This window comes from Strigops habroptila, chromosome 8 (assembly GCF_004027225.2).
Source record: "Strigops habroptila isolate Jane chromosome 8, bStrHab1.2.pri, whole genome shotgun sequence".
NCBI classification, from domain to species: Eukaryota; Metazoa; Chordata; class Aves; order Psittaciformes; family Psittacidae; genus Strigops; species Strigops habroptila.
In genome coordinates this window covers 22,375,307-22,396,356 of record NC_044284.2, presented here as the reverse complement: position 1 = coordinate 22,396,356, position 21,050 = coordinate 22,375,307, and positions in this window count along the sequence as shown.

Here is a 21,050-nt window from a genome sequence, read left to right as displayed (position 1 = left end):
CTGAAGTGAATGAACACATAATTATGTTCTTTTAATTTGGTCCTGTTGATCCTTTCGGCTCTTTTAAAATCACAATGGCATAGATTAAAAAAAAAGTCTTGACCTTTTATGGGTCTATGAAATAAATATGGAGTTCATAGCTGGGAACGTGATCATTTTAGTTGAGATGAATTGAAGCTGACAAGGGGACAAGATCTGAGGGAGAAAAACCCACTCTTCTGTGAAAACCAAGACCAATAAAAATATTTCCACATTAAAATTTTCATATTTTTATAAATATCAATATCAATTGTGGGCCTCAAACAATATAAAATTCATCAAACCTGGGTAACCTAAAAATTGTAACACTAGATAGTTCATGATCTTTCTGAATTAGTGAAAAAAAAAGAATTCTTATGTATGGAGGTAGGTGCCTCATTTTAGAAGGCATACTGGCATGTTGACAAGGGGAGGCTAGTTGTTCATGTTGAGTAGTACATGGTCATTAAAAACCACAGCTTGATTTTTCAGAAAAGAAAAACATTAAAAATGACTACAAGCCAACTGGAACCACTAAAGCAACACACAATGTGAGAAAAAAGAGCCACTTTTGCTTTTTAAAGAATCAAACTTCCTTCGCTTAAGGTTTTTCCTCCAACAAACTGAACAGAGCTGCAAATTACTACTCAGGAGAGGTGATCTGGTGCAGCATTACCAGTGTAGCATGCAAGACCTGTGCTTGCAGCTCATTCAGATGGCTCCTTTTCCCTCAGAGGCTGAGGTCAAACTCACTGAATATGATGCTTGCCTTGCTTCAGGCCTACAAGTTATTCCTTTCTGTGTCCTTTTGGCCAGCCCCTGTATGGAGCCAGGGATGCTCCCCAAGGGTGCCCTCCCTGAGGAATGAATACATGAATCTGTAAACTCTTTGGGGCAGGAACTCAAGAAGGTTTTACTTGTATAGTGGTTTCCATACCCAGCAGTAACAGCTACATCCTCATAAAATGCAGCACTTAAGATGGTCAAGGAAATAGTCGCAGCATGACAGAGAGAGATTACAACTTCATTTTTGGTCCCATCCAAAATTAACATGAAATGATATTGCCAAGCAAAACAGCCTCAGCACTTAATTTGAGGCATTAGTGATGCCATTATAAAATATGAGCTGCTGATTCTCATCCTGCCTCAGAAGCTTTTTATGCTTCCCAGATCAGCTTGCTTGGTGAATTAATCAGATGAAAAAAGGCTCAGTTCGCCTGCACGAGAAACTGAAAGGATTGTCTGATGGCTTATGAAGCTATGTGATTTGTTTCATGGTGTGGAGAAACTGAAAGAGAATTTTTATTAAAAAAAAGAGGTCTTGGAACACAGTCCTGCATGTGGTCAGCTCAGTGGGGTATCATTTGAAGCAGAATGTGAACAAGTAGAATTGAAATGGAGGGATCTTTGAAGAAGAACGAAAAAGGGGCTTCAGTTGCCAATAAAGCAACTGTTTGGGATACTAAAAGGAGATTCCTTAATCATTTAAAATCATTCTGCTCAAGAAATTTGTTGTATTTTCTTTTTCTTAGGGAACAGGTAAAAAGGTAGATGAACTCTTCAACAACCTGAAGCATGTTCCACAACTTCCTGGAGAATTTGCATATGGTCATAATTTTCCCAGAGCAAGTGCTCTTCAGGAGCAATTTCTTCCTTCTTTGCCTGTTTATGCTTTAGCAACCCTGTTTTCAGCTCTGCTGCAGACATTTACTCTTCTCTGGTTTCCATAGAAGGGATAGTGATGTCATGGCTCAATGCCTAAAGTACTGAATGCTGCTCAAAGAACATTCCTTAAACCATGCAAACTACAAAAGATAAACCTTGGCCCCCACCCTGACTGGTCAGGACTTGGAATTTCATTCTTGGTTTACCATGTCCTCTTTAACATAAGCCCAACCTTGGAGTTCTAGAGTAAGAGAAGGTCCTGTAAAGTATTAAAACCAGAGGGCATACAACTTTTTCACACAAAATCTGTGTAGTTTTAAGATTAAGGATCTCAGCAGCTTTAGGGACCTCCTATTGCTTCAGTTGGGGACTGTCTGCTTCTTATTCTTGCCTCTTCACAAGTCTTTCAGGAGAGGGAGTTGGACTCCCTCACATCTTAAGTCATCTGGGTTGGGTACTCGAACTAAACTGTCACACCAGTTAACAGCAATATTTATGGCATAGAAAAATTGTCTTGTTACTTGTACAAATACACATATAAAATGTTTAAAATCCTACACAAGTGTATTCTACATACACATCAATTATATCTATATAATTACATATATATATAATGTGTATGTGTAGATTTACAAATAAGTGATATCACTTAGCTTAAACTCTGGACATCAGCATGAAATAAACATGGTCATATAAAAATGCAATGATGTTATTTTTGTGCATAGGAAAGAGACAGCTTTTAAGATTTCTCAAAATTTTTCATATTTGTTATCTTTTTCCCATATACTAGGCTGGTAAAAGCTGAAATTACAATCTCCTGTGTTGAGCAATCAAGCTAGAAGAAATGCTTAGGTTACACAAGTTTCTGTAAATGCTTTGGAAATGTTTTATTTTGATTTCTGCTTTCCTCAGTCCTTCCCCCCCCCCCCCAGAATTTTAAAATACCAAATTCTTGGACTTTGTTTCTTTTCTCCTCCTTTTTGCCTAATTTCCTAATTTGAAATATTAAAAAAAATATTTTTGGTGTCTATCTTAAAATGGTTTGGGACAAAAGATTTATGCTCCTCTTTCACAGTTTTGTTTAGAACAAACTAACATTTCTCTGGACAAACAAACAAACAGAATCCCCTCCAACCCCAGCAAGAATATTTTGAGATGTCTCCAATCAGCCTATTGGGGATCTTCACAGAAATGCCTCCAAATCACCACAACATCAACAGACTGCTGAGAAGCTGTGGAATTATACCCTAGTCTGTTTTTTCTTCACTTAGAACATACAAGAAAATATGGAAGGGCTTTGTCATCAGTCTACGCTGATAATTATTTTAAATGCATGAAGAAAGGGGAGAAGTGAAGCCTGGATGACAGGGCACTACATCAGTTCTGCCAACATCATCTAGACATATTTGAAGGCTTCAGCTTTAGTTCTTTTCTGGATTACACTATTCAATATGGTACCTCTGCAAGTTAGCTCCTCTGGGGATGTGTGGTCAGTAATTAACAATGCACAACAATGCACAGTAATTTAGGAGACAAAGTTAAGAAGAACACCTCATTCAATTAAAACTTGGCAAGGCAATGCAATTATCCATTCTGGAGTTTTGCCAGGATGCAGGAGCCTGTACCTTATCACCTGAAAAAAGCCATGTGGGGTGTATAATCAGTATAAACCTCTATAAACTGTTGGGTTTTAATTAATTTTTTTAAGCAGTGTTTGGAAAATAGAGAAACAACACAGCTCAGAGGGGTCTAAGGAAAATCAATCGATTTCTTTTTCCTAACCTCACCAATAATTTCACAGAACGTTGGACTTAGGTAAAATTAATTCAAGTCCACTGTCCAGAAGTTAATCCAAATCTGCTGTCTGCTTGTCTAATTGTATACCTATCGATTTAGGTGTAGCACCTATATGTTCCTTGATGTGAGACTGTATTCGTGGAGAGTACTGGGTTTGCCGGGGCATCATATTGCTTCATTTTATACTCACCCTAGCTCAGACCAGCTGAAACAACTGTGACTAACATGTCCCCTGTATTCTGCCTCCACAGTGTTTACCAGAACATAGCAAAGGTTGAATAGAGTGAAAAGAATGATGTTCCTAGCTCATTGCCATGGGGGGTACTTTTCCGCTGGGAAAGCCTTTCTCTACTAGTTCAGTCTGTCTGTCTAAAGACTAACATCATTTGTAGGTTTATGTTCCATCCCTCTTACATATCTGCTCATCTGTGTGAGTGGTTGTGGTACTGACAAAGCTGTGTGTATGCTCTTCTGTCTGATTAGACAAAATCCCATTGTGATGAGCAGGAGTTCACCTGAGTAAAGACTCTAGTCTTTCTGGGATCCCTACCAAAAACTGATCACCTAAATGATACCCGGAGTCCATACTTATGAATGATTTCTGTCTCACCCTTCCCTTTCATTGCCAAGAGGATTTTTAACTTTTCTACCTGCTACTGTTGCTTGTGAATTACTCTTGAACTTTAAGTGCTGAGGGAGTAACTTACTTTATCTCTTTGCTAGATGCAGCTTCCTTAGGGATTGAAGCCCACCTATATTCTACCTGATGCAATAGTTGTGTTTCACATACCTACTTTTTCCTTTCCAATGACATTTGGGCACTTAAGGGTAAAATTTCAAAGCAAGTATCAGTCTGTGCATAACTCTTATGATTTCCTGATGAAATGTTCTTCTCTCTGGCTCACTACTTTGAAACACATGATCACAAAAAAGAAAACCTTATGTTAAATAAATATTTACTAACATGAAGAAGACCTTTATAACCTTTTCCATTTCAGTACAGACAAAAAAGGATTATTTATAGATGACAGAATTATGTGAAAATCAATGCTATGGCAAACTGTATACTACAATCTTATGCTCCTTACAGAATATATATTGTCATCAAAGTGAAAATTCCAGGTAATAATGATGGTAGCATTATACAAGGTAATTGCAGCCCTAAGTTCTCAGAAATTATAAATGTATATAGCTATTGGAAGGTAGTTAGATTTGTATTACTTTATACCAGCTAAATGTATATCCCTCTGCATAACCAGTATGGGTGAAGGATCTGCATTTTTTAAGTGACTCAAAACAAAAAAAGATCAGAATTTCCCTCTGAGAAACTATAAAGAAAAAATTATCTATTACCTTCCAGATGATGTTGGGTAGCTCAATCAATGAAAGAATAAGAAGAAAAAGGTTATGAACTTGACAAAGGAAATGAGCCCTGGTGAAAGCTTTCGCTAATGCTCACTAATACTCAGGGAGTACAAGAAACCTGATGTCAAAACAGATGAAAGTTTTGATGCTATGGAAAGATACAGTGAATATTTTATGCCACAGAGAAGCTGAGGACTGACTTTAGCAGGCAGAGTTGATGATTTCACACAGTTGTACTTTGCATTTATGTTTATATCTGTCTTTGAGGCATATCTCAGCTTTTCATACCATCCTAAATCCCTAGGGAAAATGCATCTTATTTATCTCAATATTTCTTGGACACCTCCCAGTTTGTGATGATAGTTGTTTATCCATAACCAAAGAAGGCACTGGAAAAAATAGGAGCTGAATAATGGAGAATTGTATCAAATAAGCATATTACAGACATGGTTTCTACCAAAATTTTCTGAAATCTTGAAAAAATCCTGCACATAATTTGTAACAGCTTTGGCTTGTAAACTGCCACTTCCTTTGCATATGAAAGTTGATTTCATTAATCTTGGCAGTATTAACGGACAATATTTTAAAATAAATTAATGTTCTGGAATGCTTTCCTCCATGGGCTTTGCATAAACAGACTTTCTTTCAGTAGGCTTCCTCTTTCCACTCTTTAGTTTCAATAAACTATATAAATAAGGGAAAGTGGGAGTAGCCCAACCTTTGTTGTGGCATGGCTTCTCAAAATTAAGAAATACCCCCTTCTTTACTGCCTTTCTTTCAAATTAAGAGACATGAAAGGCAAGTTATTAAAAGCTTTTCCTGTGTTTTCCTCTGAAGTAAGTAAACTGGGAGAGGCACAGTGAAAAGTTGAAACAGTTATCTTAAAGATTTGAAATTTCACTTGTTTCCTTTCCCAAGAACTTATATACTTTCAAATACAGTGCCCAGACTATACCCTGCTTTACAGTTTATAGTAATGCATAAAAGTATTTTTTTGACGTCTTGATTGCAAACATTGGCTACTTATGCAGAAGGTAGCAATCAGTTAGCAAAACAATGCGAAAGCAAGGCCTTCACAGTTTGTGATCAGCAGCATTAAAAGGTCAGCATTTCATTTGTTTTTTTACTGTATGGCTTTTATTGGATAAAATTGCTGATTCACCTAGAGCCTGTATAGTTAGGAGTCAAATAGTGGAGCTAACTCACAGGTTACTTTGCCTACTCCACTACCAGGTGTAGCTGGTGCTGAGGGTAAAAGAACAAATAGGAGATAATCTGAGTTTTAAGAATGGTAAATTACTCACTTTTCACACTACCCATGGAGACTGAGGACAGGTACAGCAATAGATGATGTAAATTTCTTTCAAAATGAAATTTTTCCATGTGGCTGGTGAAATTGAGAGCCCCTGGCTGTGCTTTAGGCCTGTGAAATGAAATGAAGGAACTTCTCCACAAAAGGCAGGGGGCTGCACAGGTTTGTTTCTGACACCCTTCAGCCAGCTGCAAAGTGGAACCACATTAGCTCTGCTGTCTGGGTCTTGGACTCCTATAAAGGCTTGTGTGTCACGATTTGTGCACAGTGTGAAAACCAACTATTAAACCAGCATACTTGTTTGTCAGTGAGCTGATACTAATTAAACTCGCTCAACTTAGTAATAAAAGAAATTTTGCCAAGTGTCAGAGTTTTAAACACAGTCTAGCATCTGAAAAACATCTTGTTTGTTTGGACTCGCATATCACCACCATGGAGCTGGAATTTTGTTAACAGCTTCTGATATGTGAGCCAGAAGGGAGTGAAACTCAGTTTGCTCTCACTCCACTGCCTTTTTCTGGTGCAAACAAATAATTAAGGTCATAAAGGTATGTTTGTCAGTAAGTCAAGCAGACTTTAAACCCTCACCTGGGGCTGATGAACACAAAAATGCCATATTTCATAGTCTTCTTCCAGATCAGAACCATGGTTTCAGGCAAAGTTTGTATTTTATGTAACATTTAATATCTTGGTAGTTGCCAACTGCAATGGGGTGAAACATTGTATACCAACTGTCAGCCTCATGCAAACATTTAAAAAACAGATGCTAAATCTTTGAAGTCATTGTTAAGTTTAATAGCTTCAGAAAATCATTACTCAAATGCATTCCCTAAGGTCTTTTTGTCAAGTTCCAGAGGACCTAAACTTAAACCAAAACAAAACAACCCTCCAAGAATTTATCTGGCAATTAAGAGGATTTTTGCTAAAGTTTTTCTGTGGAATTAGAATCTCATGATTCCTAGAAGCTGTACTGCTAAACCCACACAGGGTATTCTGAATGCTCATTGAATAGTCTCCAAACTGCCTGACAGTCATACATGACGCATAAAAATGCCGGCTGCCGTCTTCTGCATTTTGGGCACATTACCTGTAGACAATCGCAAAAGCACAGTGTGGTAACATGTGCAGCTAAAAACTGTGTGGTGGCCTTGGTCTGCTAATACTGATGTCAGTTGCTGACCTTGCTGAAGCTGCAAACCCAGCAGAAAAAAAAGTAGCCTGAAATGATTGATCAGTGGCACCTAATGGCTTTTTTGTCAATATCCAGCTGATTTTCCTGTTGGTCTTTCTTACATATTTATACTATTCACAGTCTGGCAAAAATTTACAAAAAAGTATCCAAGTGATGGTTTCACAGCAGGTGCTGGATCAAACAGGTCTTGTTCTTTGCCCCTTGGGAGGCCTACATGGATCACAGGAATCCTGATACTGCCCTTCAGATGACCTGTGGTAAAGCTGCGGAAGATATGCTCAGTTTCTTCCAATGAATAAACAAAGAGTACATGAAATATTTGTATAAGTATGAATAGGGGATTTATTTTTCTATGTATACTGCTTGCCTATGTAGTTGATTGAAAATGGTGTAAAGTAAATCTTGCCTAATAGATACTTATGTAAGAATTTTCTTTAAATATCCAGCAGTGTAAATGTCAACATTTGCACTTTGATCGTACTGTGAATATACTGGTTTCAACTGGACAAGGAGGGGAAAAAATGACAAGAAAATATGTGAGCTTTACCATAAAAAAATATGTAATGGGCTTATAAAATGCAGTTTGAGAAAGTCTTAGTAAGCTTCAAAGACCAAGACCAAAAAGTACTCTGTAGACTTTGGATCTCATCCACTGCTCTTAGCTTCAAGCTGCAAGTTAGAAATGAAGACAGACTTTTGTAACATATTCATGTCATGTTTAGGCAATGCCAAATTATTTCTCATCAGAGCTGAGACTTGTGGCAGATGGATTATGATCTTTTGGTCGTGCAAACAATGAGATTGAGGTGGCTGTTCTTCCCAATGTCATTAAAGTCTTAGTCATGAATCACAAGAATCAGAAATCTGGAGGTGGATTGAAGGAAAACATAGATAAATATTCAATATACAGCAGACTGAAAAGAGCAAACTGGAGCACACTGGTAAAGCTTACAGAAGAGAAGTTAGCCATCTGAGCAGAATGCCTGAGCCTAGCAACAAATAGTGTTGAAAAATCATAAAATGGACCATTAATCCATTTTCAAGATTAAAAAAAAAAAAAAAAATTAGAAATAGTACAGCAGTGAGCCATTATTATTAAAATGCTAAGTATGCTGCCATGCATGCACTTTTGCAGTCAGTATTTTTTATGTTTGCTCTGAGTCAAAGTGTAGCCATCCCAGTTTCAAGCAAGAGTGGTGCGAGATATCATGTGAAGCCCCAATTTTCCTCCCCCAAACATGGCATCATTTCTGGTACAGTCTGAAGGACCCACAGGTACTGTAAAACAGTTTCACCACATTACAAATAGTGCAGAACTCTTCTTCCCTCAGAAACGTGACAAAATTAATCAGGACCCCTTAATTTATCCTGATGAAGTTCAGATGCCTCATCTGGGTGATTAAGTCAGGTTCGTTTCCTCTGCAGTTAGACTTGCCCTTTGGAGCTGTTCATCTCTTTTCATCTGCCATGAAGTGAGTAACCACAGGTGTGCACCTAACTGAGGTGGGAAAAGGCTAAGCCAAGGCCAGCTGGACTTGAATGGACTAGAATGATTTATAGCTAATAGCAACTGAAGTGTTGCAGGCAAACAAAAATCCTGGTGCTGTTTCTCCTACCTCAAATCACATTTGCTATGTAGTGTTCCTGTGTTGCTTGGAATAGAGCAGATAGATGCTTGTCAGGCACAAATTACCTTTATCTGATATGAAGGCGCATTTCTATTCGTTTATACTTTTCAAACGCTGATTTAACAAAGCTTTACAACAAACCAAAAACTTTAGTGCCGCCTTTTCCAAACAAAGGCAGGGTAAAGCGAACTCTTTAGGCTGACACTGAAGTTATCCTCGCAAGCCCTTGTGTTACGTGAGTAGTTCATACACCACAGATGATGCTGATCTGAAATCAGGCTTGGTGTGCTGGCTGTAGCTGTATTATTTCCACATGGGAAACTATAATATTTTTTTTCTATTGTATCCAGCAAATTTTTCTTTCCTTTGAGGCATAAAATATTTTCTTCTCCCATCCTTCCTCAGGTTGTATTTCTCAAGCATATTTTTAATAAACAGGGGAAATAAGAAGGGAAAAGCAGGTCTTTCTCATTGTCCAATTTTCCGTGCATCTAAACCAGATACATAAACCTAAAACAATTAGCAACAAATAACTAATTTTTATTTACTGAATTTTATTTTTTTTTTTGCCTGACAGCTGATTGTGATGGTGATCAGTGTATTAATTACTCAGATTTATTAGTTCTACTGATATTTGGCACTGTATTTTCTTGGCTGTTTGCCACAAAACACATCTGACTGAATGTCTACATTTGTACAGTGTTGCTGTTACAAGGTAAATTGAGACTTTTTAAGGATCAAACTCAAATCAACTCCTAGTACTAAGCAGAGATTAGAAAAGTAGCCCACTTGCTCTGACTTTTTTAAACAAATAAAGCAATTCCCAAGATGAAAACCTTCACTCTTTCAAAGTTTTCTTGACAGTAAACAACAACAACAACTCAAGAAACTATTCCCCTTCTCATCATGGAGAAAAATAATATTTCTTTTGAACCTACCATTTTCTGATCATCTTGTCTGTTGAGAATGTCCATATCCATAGTGCTTGCTTTCTAGTATAAGCGCTCTTAAACTAGCTGTTCTTCCCCTGATGATCACTGTTTAAGTGGCGCTGCTCTCCCTGGGCTAGCTGTATTGATGAAGAGCCAGAATTTGATGGTGATACACACCAGGACAAAGCATTTTTCTGCAAAATCTGGCTGATAAATCTGGCCGATGCCAAGCCCGAACGTAAAAGTAGCAGGATTTGGCTTCATAACGAGTAATTCTTCTGAAACTCCCCTCAAAATTCTCCGATGCTTTACATATGGAGAAAAGTTAATAAATGGTAATAAAAAAAATGAAATGACTCACTTTAATTTCCTCACGTAACTGAAAAATATTTCCTTAAGGCAGTAATTATTGTATTGAATTCACAAACTTATTTTCAGAGCACTGGACGCAAATGTCAACAATGAAATAATAAAACTGAACACTGTGAACACCTTGCTAACCATCTGTAAGCCAATTTTCAAAGAGAAAATCACATCAGTAGAATATTTGACCCATACAGGATCTTGCAGATGTTTTGCTATAGCCTTTGGGATCTACCTCATTTCAAGGTCTATATAGTAGAAACAAATTGTGCATTTACACAGTGAAAGTCTAACTGAATTCCCATAAGAATCTTCAAAGGCTTTTATGTTTGGCCAGGCTCTGTGTTCTGCTACTTTGGCAAAGAGGTATTAACAACGACTTGTTAATAGTAATGGAACCATACCCTCTCCATATGGGTTCCAACACTTAGAGCCGTATCGTCTGTCCATATTTAAAAGCTCCACCTTAAAAAGATGATAAATGAGAGCAACTTGACCTGGCCTTAGACCAAGTCATGGATTAAACAATTTCTTTCAGCTCAATCTGTACTTTATTGAGGAAACCTGCTAAGTAAAAGCTATTCAGTTACAGTGCTTAAGTATCAAAAGAGGGCATGGAGTTTAAAAAACACTGCCAGTGTGCTGGCCAGGCCCTGAGTTACCAAGAGGACAAAGACCGGCTGCACAAGACTCAAACAACAGTGAACCTTTTCTGGGTTCCTTGATTCCTGCAGTATATACATCTCTGATACATGCAACATCTTAAAACGTGCTTTTTCTACAGCAAAAATGTCAGTGTGTTTGTGTATTTATGTATATACATGCACACATGGTATTTTTAGAATTATTTTGTGTCCCTACCATACATTAATGTTAAATATAAGCAGTCTTAGAGGAATAGGAGTTGATAAGTGCAAGACGCCAACTGCAGTTTTTGAAGTGAAACACACCAACACACAATGGAAATGAAGTTTCTATGTTTCATTTATTAATTGCTGTTTTGCTATTCTCACTTTTAGGATGCTTTAAGTTAGTTGGGAGGTTTCCATTGTAGGCTTATGTTAACCTTCTTTTAGAAGGTAATGCACCACTTCAGGTCAGTGCTGCAAATAGTGTGTGCCTGCTTCTGACGATGGGTTCAAAGGAAAGTTGAAAAACCCTAAACACTGGTGATGAATATTAATGTGCTACTGTAACCACAGAGAGGTTTCATTCAATTTTTGTCTCTGTCTTGACACATGAGGGTTTATCACATGTACAAAATGTCTTCTTCTTTTTACTTACCACTAGGTTTTTGCCTTGACGGTAGCTTCTGCTGGCTAATGAGTTTATTCTTTCACACATTATCGTACTTGTTCAGTGCAAAAAATCTGTATTGCTATTTTAATTAAATAAAACAAACAACAAAAGAAAGAGAAAAGTAGGGACTCGGGGAGCACACAGCATGTCTCTCTTTACAGCTGGTCTGATCTGATGCTCAGTATTGCCATAGCAACACCACCAGAGGAGATCGAGGGTTGGCTGGAGCCTCCTCCTGTTGATCACAACCAATGGGTTCCTAATGTAGAACCAGCACTTCAAGGATGTGATTTCCATCACTTCTTTAGAAAAAATAAAACCCCAGGCCTTACCCTAGTTTAATGTTGTGGAGTGCTGTGTAAATGAAGTCAACACAAAATTGTTCATCAGAATGGAACTTTTTTTAAGAAAAAGTTTGTTCATTGTTTGGGTTTGTACCTTTTAATGATCTATTCGAGAAACTAATTTTACTTTTTTTTTTTTAATGAATTCACAAGCAAAAAAATTATTCTATTAAACATAAAAACAAGCCAAGGCAAAAAAACTTTTGGAAGATTATTGGAAAGGTTTTGCTTTTACTATGATCATTGTCAGTCTTGCAAAATGGAAATTACTTCAACATTTAAAATATTTTTCTGATAAGCTGTAATTAGGTTCTACACTTCCTTATATCATTTCTCTCAGAATTCGCATTTCCATTATAAATCTGTTAATTAAGAGTATTATAAGTTATCCTAGCCTAGATTTCTGCCCTACTTTTGAAGTTCTGAACCAGGAATATTTCACAACTTGTACTTACTATTTGTTGTTCTCAGTGATGCACCAGTATTAATATTAGATTTTTTTTTTAATACATAAAAAAGTTGAGGTGAATATGAGATACCTTATCAATATTATAATAAAAAAAAAAAAGGTCTTTGCTGAATGGAAACCATTTCCAGTTATATGAAGGACAAGAAGGTGATTGAGAGTAATTTGCATTGATTTATAAAGCAGAAATCATGTTTCAACAACCTGACAACCTTTTAAAGGAGATAACTGGTTTGGTGGATGAGGAGAGAGCAGTCGATACTGTTTATCTTGAATTTAGCGAGGCTTTTGCCACTTCTTCCCACGTTATTCTCATAGACAAGCTGATGAAGTATGGGCTAGGTAAGTGGGCAGTGAGGTCAACTGAATGTTCAACTGCAGCATGATGCCCAGCTGGAGGCCAGTGGTGTACCACACTGGTCAATACTGAGGCTGATAGTGTTTAACATTAATGATCTGGATGATGGGTCAGAGTGCACTTTCAGCAAATTTGTGGATGATAGAAAACTTGTTGGAGTGGTACAGCAGATGGCTGTGGTACTATTCACAAGGGCATCAGCAAACTGGAGAAATGGGCTGACGAGAATCTCACAGAGTGAAACAAAGGGAAATGCAAAGTCCTGCTCCTGGGCAGGATCAACTGCAGGCGTTGGTGCAGGCTGAGGTCCAACCAGCTGGAAATCAGCTTTACAGAGAAGGCCCTAGAGGTCCTGGAGGGACATTAAGTTGAACATCAGCCAGCAATACATTAGGAAGGGTGTTGCCAGTGGATGGGGGGATGTGGTTCTTCTTTTCTACTTAGCACTGGTGAGGCCACATCTGGGGTGCTGTCTCCAGTTGTGGGCTCCCCTATTCAGAGGGTAGTATGATAAAGCAAAAAGTTATCCAATCTTTAAAAAGACGCTATGTCTGTCAAGATGACTTGAATTGTTTATTTTTGGGCAATGCAAATAAGGTTAGTCAAAAAGGAAGGTATCTAACTGATGCTCATTTGTGACATTGAAAATACCTTCTCACAACAGTTTTCATTCCAAAATCCAGAGATTTAGAGTCCACTTCATACCACTTAAATATCATCCCTTAAAATAATCACTGCAAAGATTCCATTAAAAGTCTTCAAACTGTAGAGCATCATTTAGTCCTGCTGTGCTGTGAATATGACCTGGCAATGAAAAGATAGAACTTGCGACCTAAAGACTGACCCATCTGCTATTTATTTAGCCTTGGAAAAAGTAATTCTAAATCAGACAAACAAAGCAAAAAAGAAAATAAAATAGGAATTTAAAACTGTAGCACTGGTAGAGTGATTTCAAGTTAGAAGTATATTTAGTTTGCTCAATGATCAGAGGCTTAATTTCATGTTTGTAAACTAATACTGTAGTATAATGGAGGGCATAAGTATATTTAGCTTCTGTACTCTTTAGTGAATCCCATCTGTACCTTTGTAATCTGAAAATGTAAAAAACTGACCAAGAACAATAGAAAAAAAGATCTGTAAGATATTAAATTTATGGTGATCACCTTCTATTTGAATAATGGAAATTCTCTGAAGGTGCTTGGCAAGTGAAGGAATTCATAGCCATTAAATTATGTACATATTAGCTGCAGTCTATGGTTGACAAGCCATATTCCAGTCCATAAGTGCCGGCATCCAGAAATATCCCATGCTGATCTGTATTCTGTTAGGGAAGGTCAGTCAAGGCAAAGCCAATTCCCAGATTCCTGGACAGGAAAAGCTGAAGGAAAGACTCTTTACTTCTCTCTCTCTAACTAAACCTTTCTTTTCTGTTAGATGTCCCTATCCAAATCACTTTTGGTTTAACAAACTTGATCTGCTGCTTCTTTCCATTTTGGAAAACACCTTAGACTCTCTTAAAAAGTGAGGTATTATTTGTATTGTTGTTCGTATAGTTGGAAATATGTGTGTGAAGGAGTAATGATTTTTCAAGGCTTTAATATCTTTTTCCCCTCTCTTGTTAATGGGACTCATACTCCATGATATGAAGAAATCCCTAAGAAACCTAGCTTTTCATGATGTCTGGCAAACCTCCAAAATGTTTCAGCTTCTTTACAACAAGAAATAAGCTTTCTGATGAAACCCATCTTTTTGGTTGTGGAAAGGGCTTTCTGTTGCAAAAATCTGCTCTTCCCTCCAAGACAGGAAATACAGGAATATACTGTTCCCTCCAAGATAAATTAGTTCCATAGTTATTACTTCCAGTTTTATTATTAATAAGGCATGATGTTGATCATCTTCTTGTCTCTTATTTAAACAAGATGGTCATACTGTTCTTTCTAATAGAGGATTGTGCTCTTTAGTATGTAGAATCTGTTTCCTGAACTCTTATTTATTTAAATACCCAAACACTGCATTCTCTTTTAAGCTGTCATTTAATACCATTCCTTGGGAGAATTCTTGCTAGGGTTTTATCCCATTCAATCACCTGAAAGAAGTAACAGAAGGAGCCAGGCCTGAAAAAGTATCCCTCCAAATGACCACATATATGGGAATGGAAACATCTTTAAAAGATGTCTGGAAAGTGAGTTAATTCAATTCTTCTCTAGAATTATAAGGGATCCATTTTGCCTGTAAGGCACAACCCAGTGAAACATGAAGTTCAAGATGCAATACCACAGCAGGAGCAAATGACAGTGCATCTGGATTCAGAGGAGTGCAGATGAAAGCTATCGTTTCTACCATTTGAGCAATGGTGTGGGGCCTGTAGAGTTTTGGACTCTAATGACCCAGATGATAGGCTGGATTCTGTTTCAATGCAGTCTGGAGATGCAGAGAAGAAGGTCTCAAACTGTAGATTCCTGGCATTGGATATTACTGCTAAACTGTTACTTCCCTGCCTTTGTGAAGTGTGTGAGATGCCAGTGAAGAATATAGAGATGCGTTCTTCCTTGCCATCTCTATTGATCTATATTAAATCAATCATACTGTGCTCCCATTTTACCTCAGTGGTAATAATGTTGTAAGTAGTTTTAAATTTTATTAAGCAACTACAAGTAGTGTAAGGTTTTATATTGAAATTTGATCTGCTAGTACGATTCTAATTATTTCTTTTCCAATGTAATCAAAGGGCTCTTCCTCTCCTAGTAAATTCTGACGTGCTACCTCTAGCAATACCATGACCGTTATGTGACATATATTTGGATAAACAATGTGGGTTGGTTACTCTTGCACGTGACACAGTGCACAGATTAGTCTACTCTTGAGTTGCTGCTTACATGGGATTACCATTCAGTTTAGACTCACAGTATCCTAAGCGTCTATCTGATTTTTTTTTTTATTGTATATGTCAGAAAGATTTAATAGCAACTGCGTCCAAAGGGGATTTTCTTGCAAAACCAGGCCTGAACTTACTTCTGGGTGTTTCTAACTGTCCTAAATTCAAATAATTTCTCAAGTTCTCTTAGGAAGCGTACGATTCCAGTGTGAAGTAATTGTTTTCCATCTGGACACTGTCTGGTGGTGGTATTGCTGTAGTCATAAGTAAATAAATGAAAGAGTCAAATAAATGAACACATCTGTAAATAATTTATTTGCTGATTGATGGGTGGTAAATAAACTCTAGCTACTTTCTTTGGCTAGATTAACAATCAAAATTGTGGAATGAGATATACACCAGCATGCAAAAGTCTGAAGTTCAAAGGTAGGATATAAGAAAGCCTCCAGGGACACCCAGAAACACCAAAGAAGTGGCAGACAAATTCCAGTTAATGCTGCCTCTGACCTCAGCAAGCTCCTAGCCAAAACAGTTTAAAGCATGCTAAAGCCTTTCTTGAAATCCTGCTCTGGTTGTCTACCTGACCTCTGTTTTGATCAGCTCTCTGTAGCCAGTCTTTCAAGGAGAAGAGTGAAATGGAGACCCAGAAGTTCACTTTAAAAACTGATGATTCTGTCAAGGACGGACAGGAGTAAACAGAGCAGAGAAGGAAGAAAGAGTGAAAAACGGCTGTGGTTGTGGATTTGTGGAGACTTGCCAGACTCAACTTAGTGTTTTCACTGGTTCAAGGTGATATTTTTCCTTTCCCTTCTTTGTCCATGTGAGCTCTCAGCAAGGCAGAAATTATCACATGAAGCTTCTTATTAGTCTTATTAACATGCACTTTTACACTAAGTTGAACGTTTCTTCTCCTGAATAAGTTCATCTCTTTATTGCTAAGGTGCATTAGAAAAAAAGGGAACTATCAGAATTGTGTGAATGGGCAGCCTTGTATCCTCCAAATACTTCAAACCCATCTTTGGAGTGCTTGCAGTGTAGTAGGGAAAATGCCTCTGAAAAATGACTTTTTAGCTTGAGCATTTGTACACTTACTGAATTTCAAACAGGACTCATTCAGATGTCAGGCTCTTGCAATTAAAAACTGTGCTTGGCTAGCTAGTTAGTTATTACACACTTTATGGTGTGAGCTGCAAATTAGCTACTCAAAGTCCGCAGTTCAAAGGATTTGTAGGCCTAGAATTATTCACTGAACAAGATTGTGAATAATTTCAAATAATGAATAAATTCAATATACTTTTTGTTCTGTCCATGCATAGCCTCTGAAGAGGGAGAGAATAAAAAGAGGAAATCAATCAGATAAATTATTCATAGAGAATTATTTGTTCAGCTCTAATGCTTATGTACTTAGACAATATTTTCATTGGAACAGACTCTGAAGAGCTCTTCAGACTGCATATATCTCAGCCACGATTCATCTGTAAAAGGTTTTGACGTTCTTGTTAAATGCAGATGCCTAAACCTAGTTGTAGGCAGTAGGATTTATCTGATATTATATCCAAGTTCTTGACTAAGTTAAGCTACTCCAAGAATTATTTAACAGGAATTGTTTTGTGGAAGAATTTCTTTATCCTTGCTGTTTCTCATTTGGAAACAACCTTAAGTGATCATCCCAGCTCTGCTTGCTGCTGTCTGTGTCTGATTTGACTATTTCCAGTCCAGTGTGGAAACCTACATGTTTCCTTTGAGGAATTAATCTTTTTCATTATGTAGTTAAGGAAGATCATCATCAGTAAATCTAACCCTATTGTGAAAAGCTACCTTTCTGTACTAATTGTCATTATTTTAAAGGAAACTATGATCAAGGAATTCAGTGACACATACTGCTCAGATTAACATACTAAGCACCAAATACAGTTCTCCCTAAAATATGTTTTAATTGTTAAAATAGCTTGTCTCAACAGTAACAGATTCTGCTATTTATCTGCTACTCACTCAACACTGTATCTCTTAAAAACCAGAGGCTGAGTCTGGAAGGGGATGTATTTTTCCTGCTTAGGGTAACCACACCTCTTTTAATATGAGTATCTTTATTGCTCCACTGGGTCAGTGAGACCATGCATCCTCTGTTCCATCTTGTCTAAGTACAATGAGACAATAGAGAAAAGAACAGTGGATCTTGGGCACTGAAAAGGGAAGAACATTAGATAATGTACAACAGATCTTTGCTCACATACTAATGACTTTTTAACTAACCGAGTTGTTTTGTTGTTCTTCCTCCTGTCAATAAGTATTCTGTTACATTCTACTTTATTTCTGAAAGCCAAAGAATTGTCTGTCCAAAGGGACAATTCAGGTAGCTGTTAAGTAATGAAATAAATGAATAAAATAAAGATGCTGCTTCTTCTTGCAAGAAAATAAGATAAAAGTTCTCTCTTGTATATAACATTCTTGTCATATTCTTGCTGATTGGGAGCTGGAAAGTTATGTTGGCCTTAGCTCTGCCACTGACCTGCCGTTGACCATTGATCAAATCACTTAAGTTCTTTTTATACTATCACGAGATGTTAACATCTTTCACTTATGTTGATGTAAGAATTTGGGAGAAGGATTATCTTTTATTTCATAATGTACAGAGTTTAACGCAGTAGGGGCATAATCTTGATTGGGGTCTCAATGTGGTACTAGAATAGACTTAAATAATACTTGACAGCATTCTGAAAATGGAGGTATGGAAGGAAATGAGGCATAACTTTTGAATAACTGTTAATTCAAATATCAGAGATGCAAAGGAAATCACAAGGTAAAGTCAAACTTTGTTTCTCAGGGCAATTTCATAATCTATGTGATAAAACAAATGCAGTAAAGCATATATCCATGGTTCTTCAGACCAAAATGCCTGATGTAAAGATCTTTTTCCATGAAGTCAGTAGTCCAATTGTCACTTCTTGTCACTTCTTGTCACTTTCGAAGTTCCTTTATTTGATGACCTTTATATTACTTAAGTTACCTATTGGCTTGTTATGAATCTTCATTTCATGAAAGACCTGCTTGCAATCCAGACAGATTGCCTGGACAATATATTATGAAATCAATTCTTCCCTTATTTGGATGAGAATATTTAGAAGAAAATATATTTTTAATACTTCATTTTCCTATTGTTCCTTTCTCCTATTTGTGCAATTCAGTGTACTGTGGTGGTTTCTTTTATTCCATTAAAAAAAACCCCAAACCCAATCTAGATTTGTGAAAGTTGAAAAAGTGGAGAAACAAACTTTTAAATTGTGTGATTTCCTGCAAACTGGAAAGTGGATGAGTTTCCTATTCAATATACAGTAAATTTTTTTTTTTTTTTGCTTATAACTGCACACCTGATAGCACTTAGGTTGTGCTAATATTATTGTGAGGTTACTGTGGGGACCTGTATCTGTTTCAATGTAGTTGGCAAAACTGCAGTCATGTCCATTCAACAAGCACTAGGTCATGTTAATAAGTAATAAACTGCACTCAGGTATACAAGCATTTTGAATGAAATCAGATCTAAAGTTCTCCAGCTGTCCATCAGGCATTTGACAAACACTTTCTTCTTCATTGTTCTTGCCAGAATGTTTTCCACTTTTTGCATTTCTACCATTTTCCAAATGACAAGTTGGAAGTGTAGCCAGCTCCATGACTGATGCATGGGAATCCTCTGATTTAGTCTGCACGCATGGTGTGTGACTGTTTCACTCTTTGCTTCACTGAGACTATTTCAGTGTGACATCTAGGAAAAAAAAAAAAAAGGCAAGCAAAAGATAACACAAGACACTTTAAACTAGAACAGGTCAATTAAAAAACTTATTAATATGCAGTTAAGGCTCTGCAGTTGCTGCATACAGTATTCAGCAGAGAGCTGGTATGCTGGAATGGGTCTTCTCTTTCTGTTGGTATCAGTTACTGTAAGTGCCCGAGGAACACCCTGAGCAGCAGACAGCTTCAAAAATACTTGAACGAATTTGATTAATTTTTCCAAGTGTTGCAGATGCCTGAATTTGCCTATTAGCTTTCTGTTACTGTCTAATCTGTCAGCAGATAAACTGAATGAGCAGATTGATTTTAGCTTAGTAATGGTCTGCAGGGTGAGAGAACAGGCCATTTGTTGGGGAACCATGCTGGACCGTGACGTGAGCTTTGAGCTGTGTGTGACTCACCTTGGAGAAGCAAGTGCATAACATATGCACTATTGCCAGCCTTGTAGCTATCCTGGACCTCTCTGTCTTGCCAACAGATTGTTACTGTTTCTGTTGTCAGGGGGTGTCTGTGGCTGCAGAACAGATTCCAGGACAATGACTGCAAATGACCCAGTTCCACAGCATACACTTGGCTGATGTCAAACGTAACTTTTGTTGGAACTGGGTCCTCAAATGGAAGTTGTTTGTGTTTTTGCTTCTTGTTGTTGGTATCTGGGATGTAATCAATGTTTTGCCTGAATCAGACACACTGATTGATCACACAAAATTAAGATCTCTAGGGCTGCTCCAATTCTAGTCACTCATTCGAAGTATTGTTAAGAAAGTTTAAAATATAGCTTATGATTGCTGTACTAAATTATTTGCTTTAAAATTATATTCCAGCTGCTATGATGCCACTGAACGTCGAAAAGTGTTCTTTTTGTGTGGCCCTGATGTATAGGTCCTGTAATAGTGTTTTCATACTAGAATTAGATATTTGCTGTGAAAAGATTATGAAGGTGTTTGGGAGCTGAATGAAAAAGAAGGCTTTATTTATATTTTAATATTTTGGCAGCTTGGTCAGTGTAGGTGAAGCTTGTTTATAATCAACTGAAAGAAGAAATCCAATATTACACAGAGCAAATCCTTTAGGAATAAAATTCAGGAAACAAAGCCCACCCTTAGTTTAAATCAAAATGCAAAAAAGGTCAAAAGTTGTTTGTCAGAGACTCAGGAAAAAGACAACAAAAATGTATCTTTAAATCTACCTTGGGAAATTAATACTGAGGTAATTTTCAGGCTCGGGCTAGAAACATAGCACTTTGTCATTTTAGAATAAACACCAAAAACAGATGCCACAGTTTCATAAAATAAACATGCAGTGAAAGGGTAACGCAGACATTAGCAGCAAACTGAGACAGTAGCCAATACAGTATGATGAGAAGGAATACTCAGTATGGTGTGATGTGTGATAGAAGCCATTAGCCATATGGTACAGTGTGAAGAGGGCCTCTGTGACTAAGTAACAGTTGTATGTTATGTGGTTTATAAAATAATTATGCAATGGAAAGCAACTCTTTTATAATTATTGGCAGTTTCAAAATATTTCTGCTAATCTGGAGGCATTTACTCAGTTGATGGATGCAGGCAGTCTGCTTCCTGTGTCTCCATGTTTGTAGATTGTGTAGTGCATCATCCTACTAAAGGCACTGACCATTTTAGACATGGT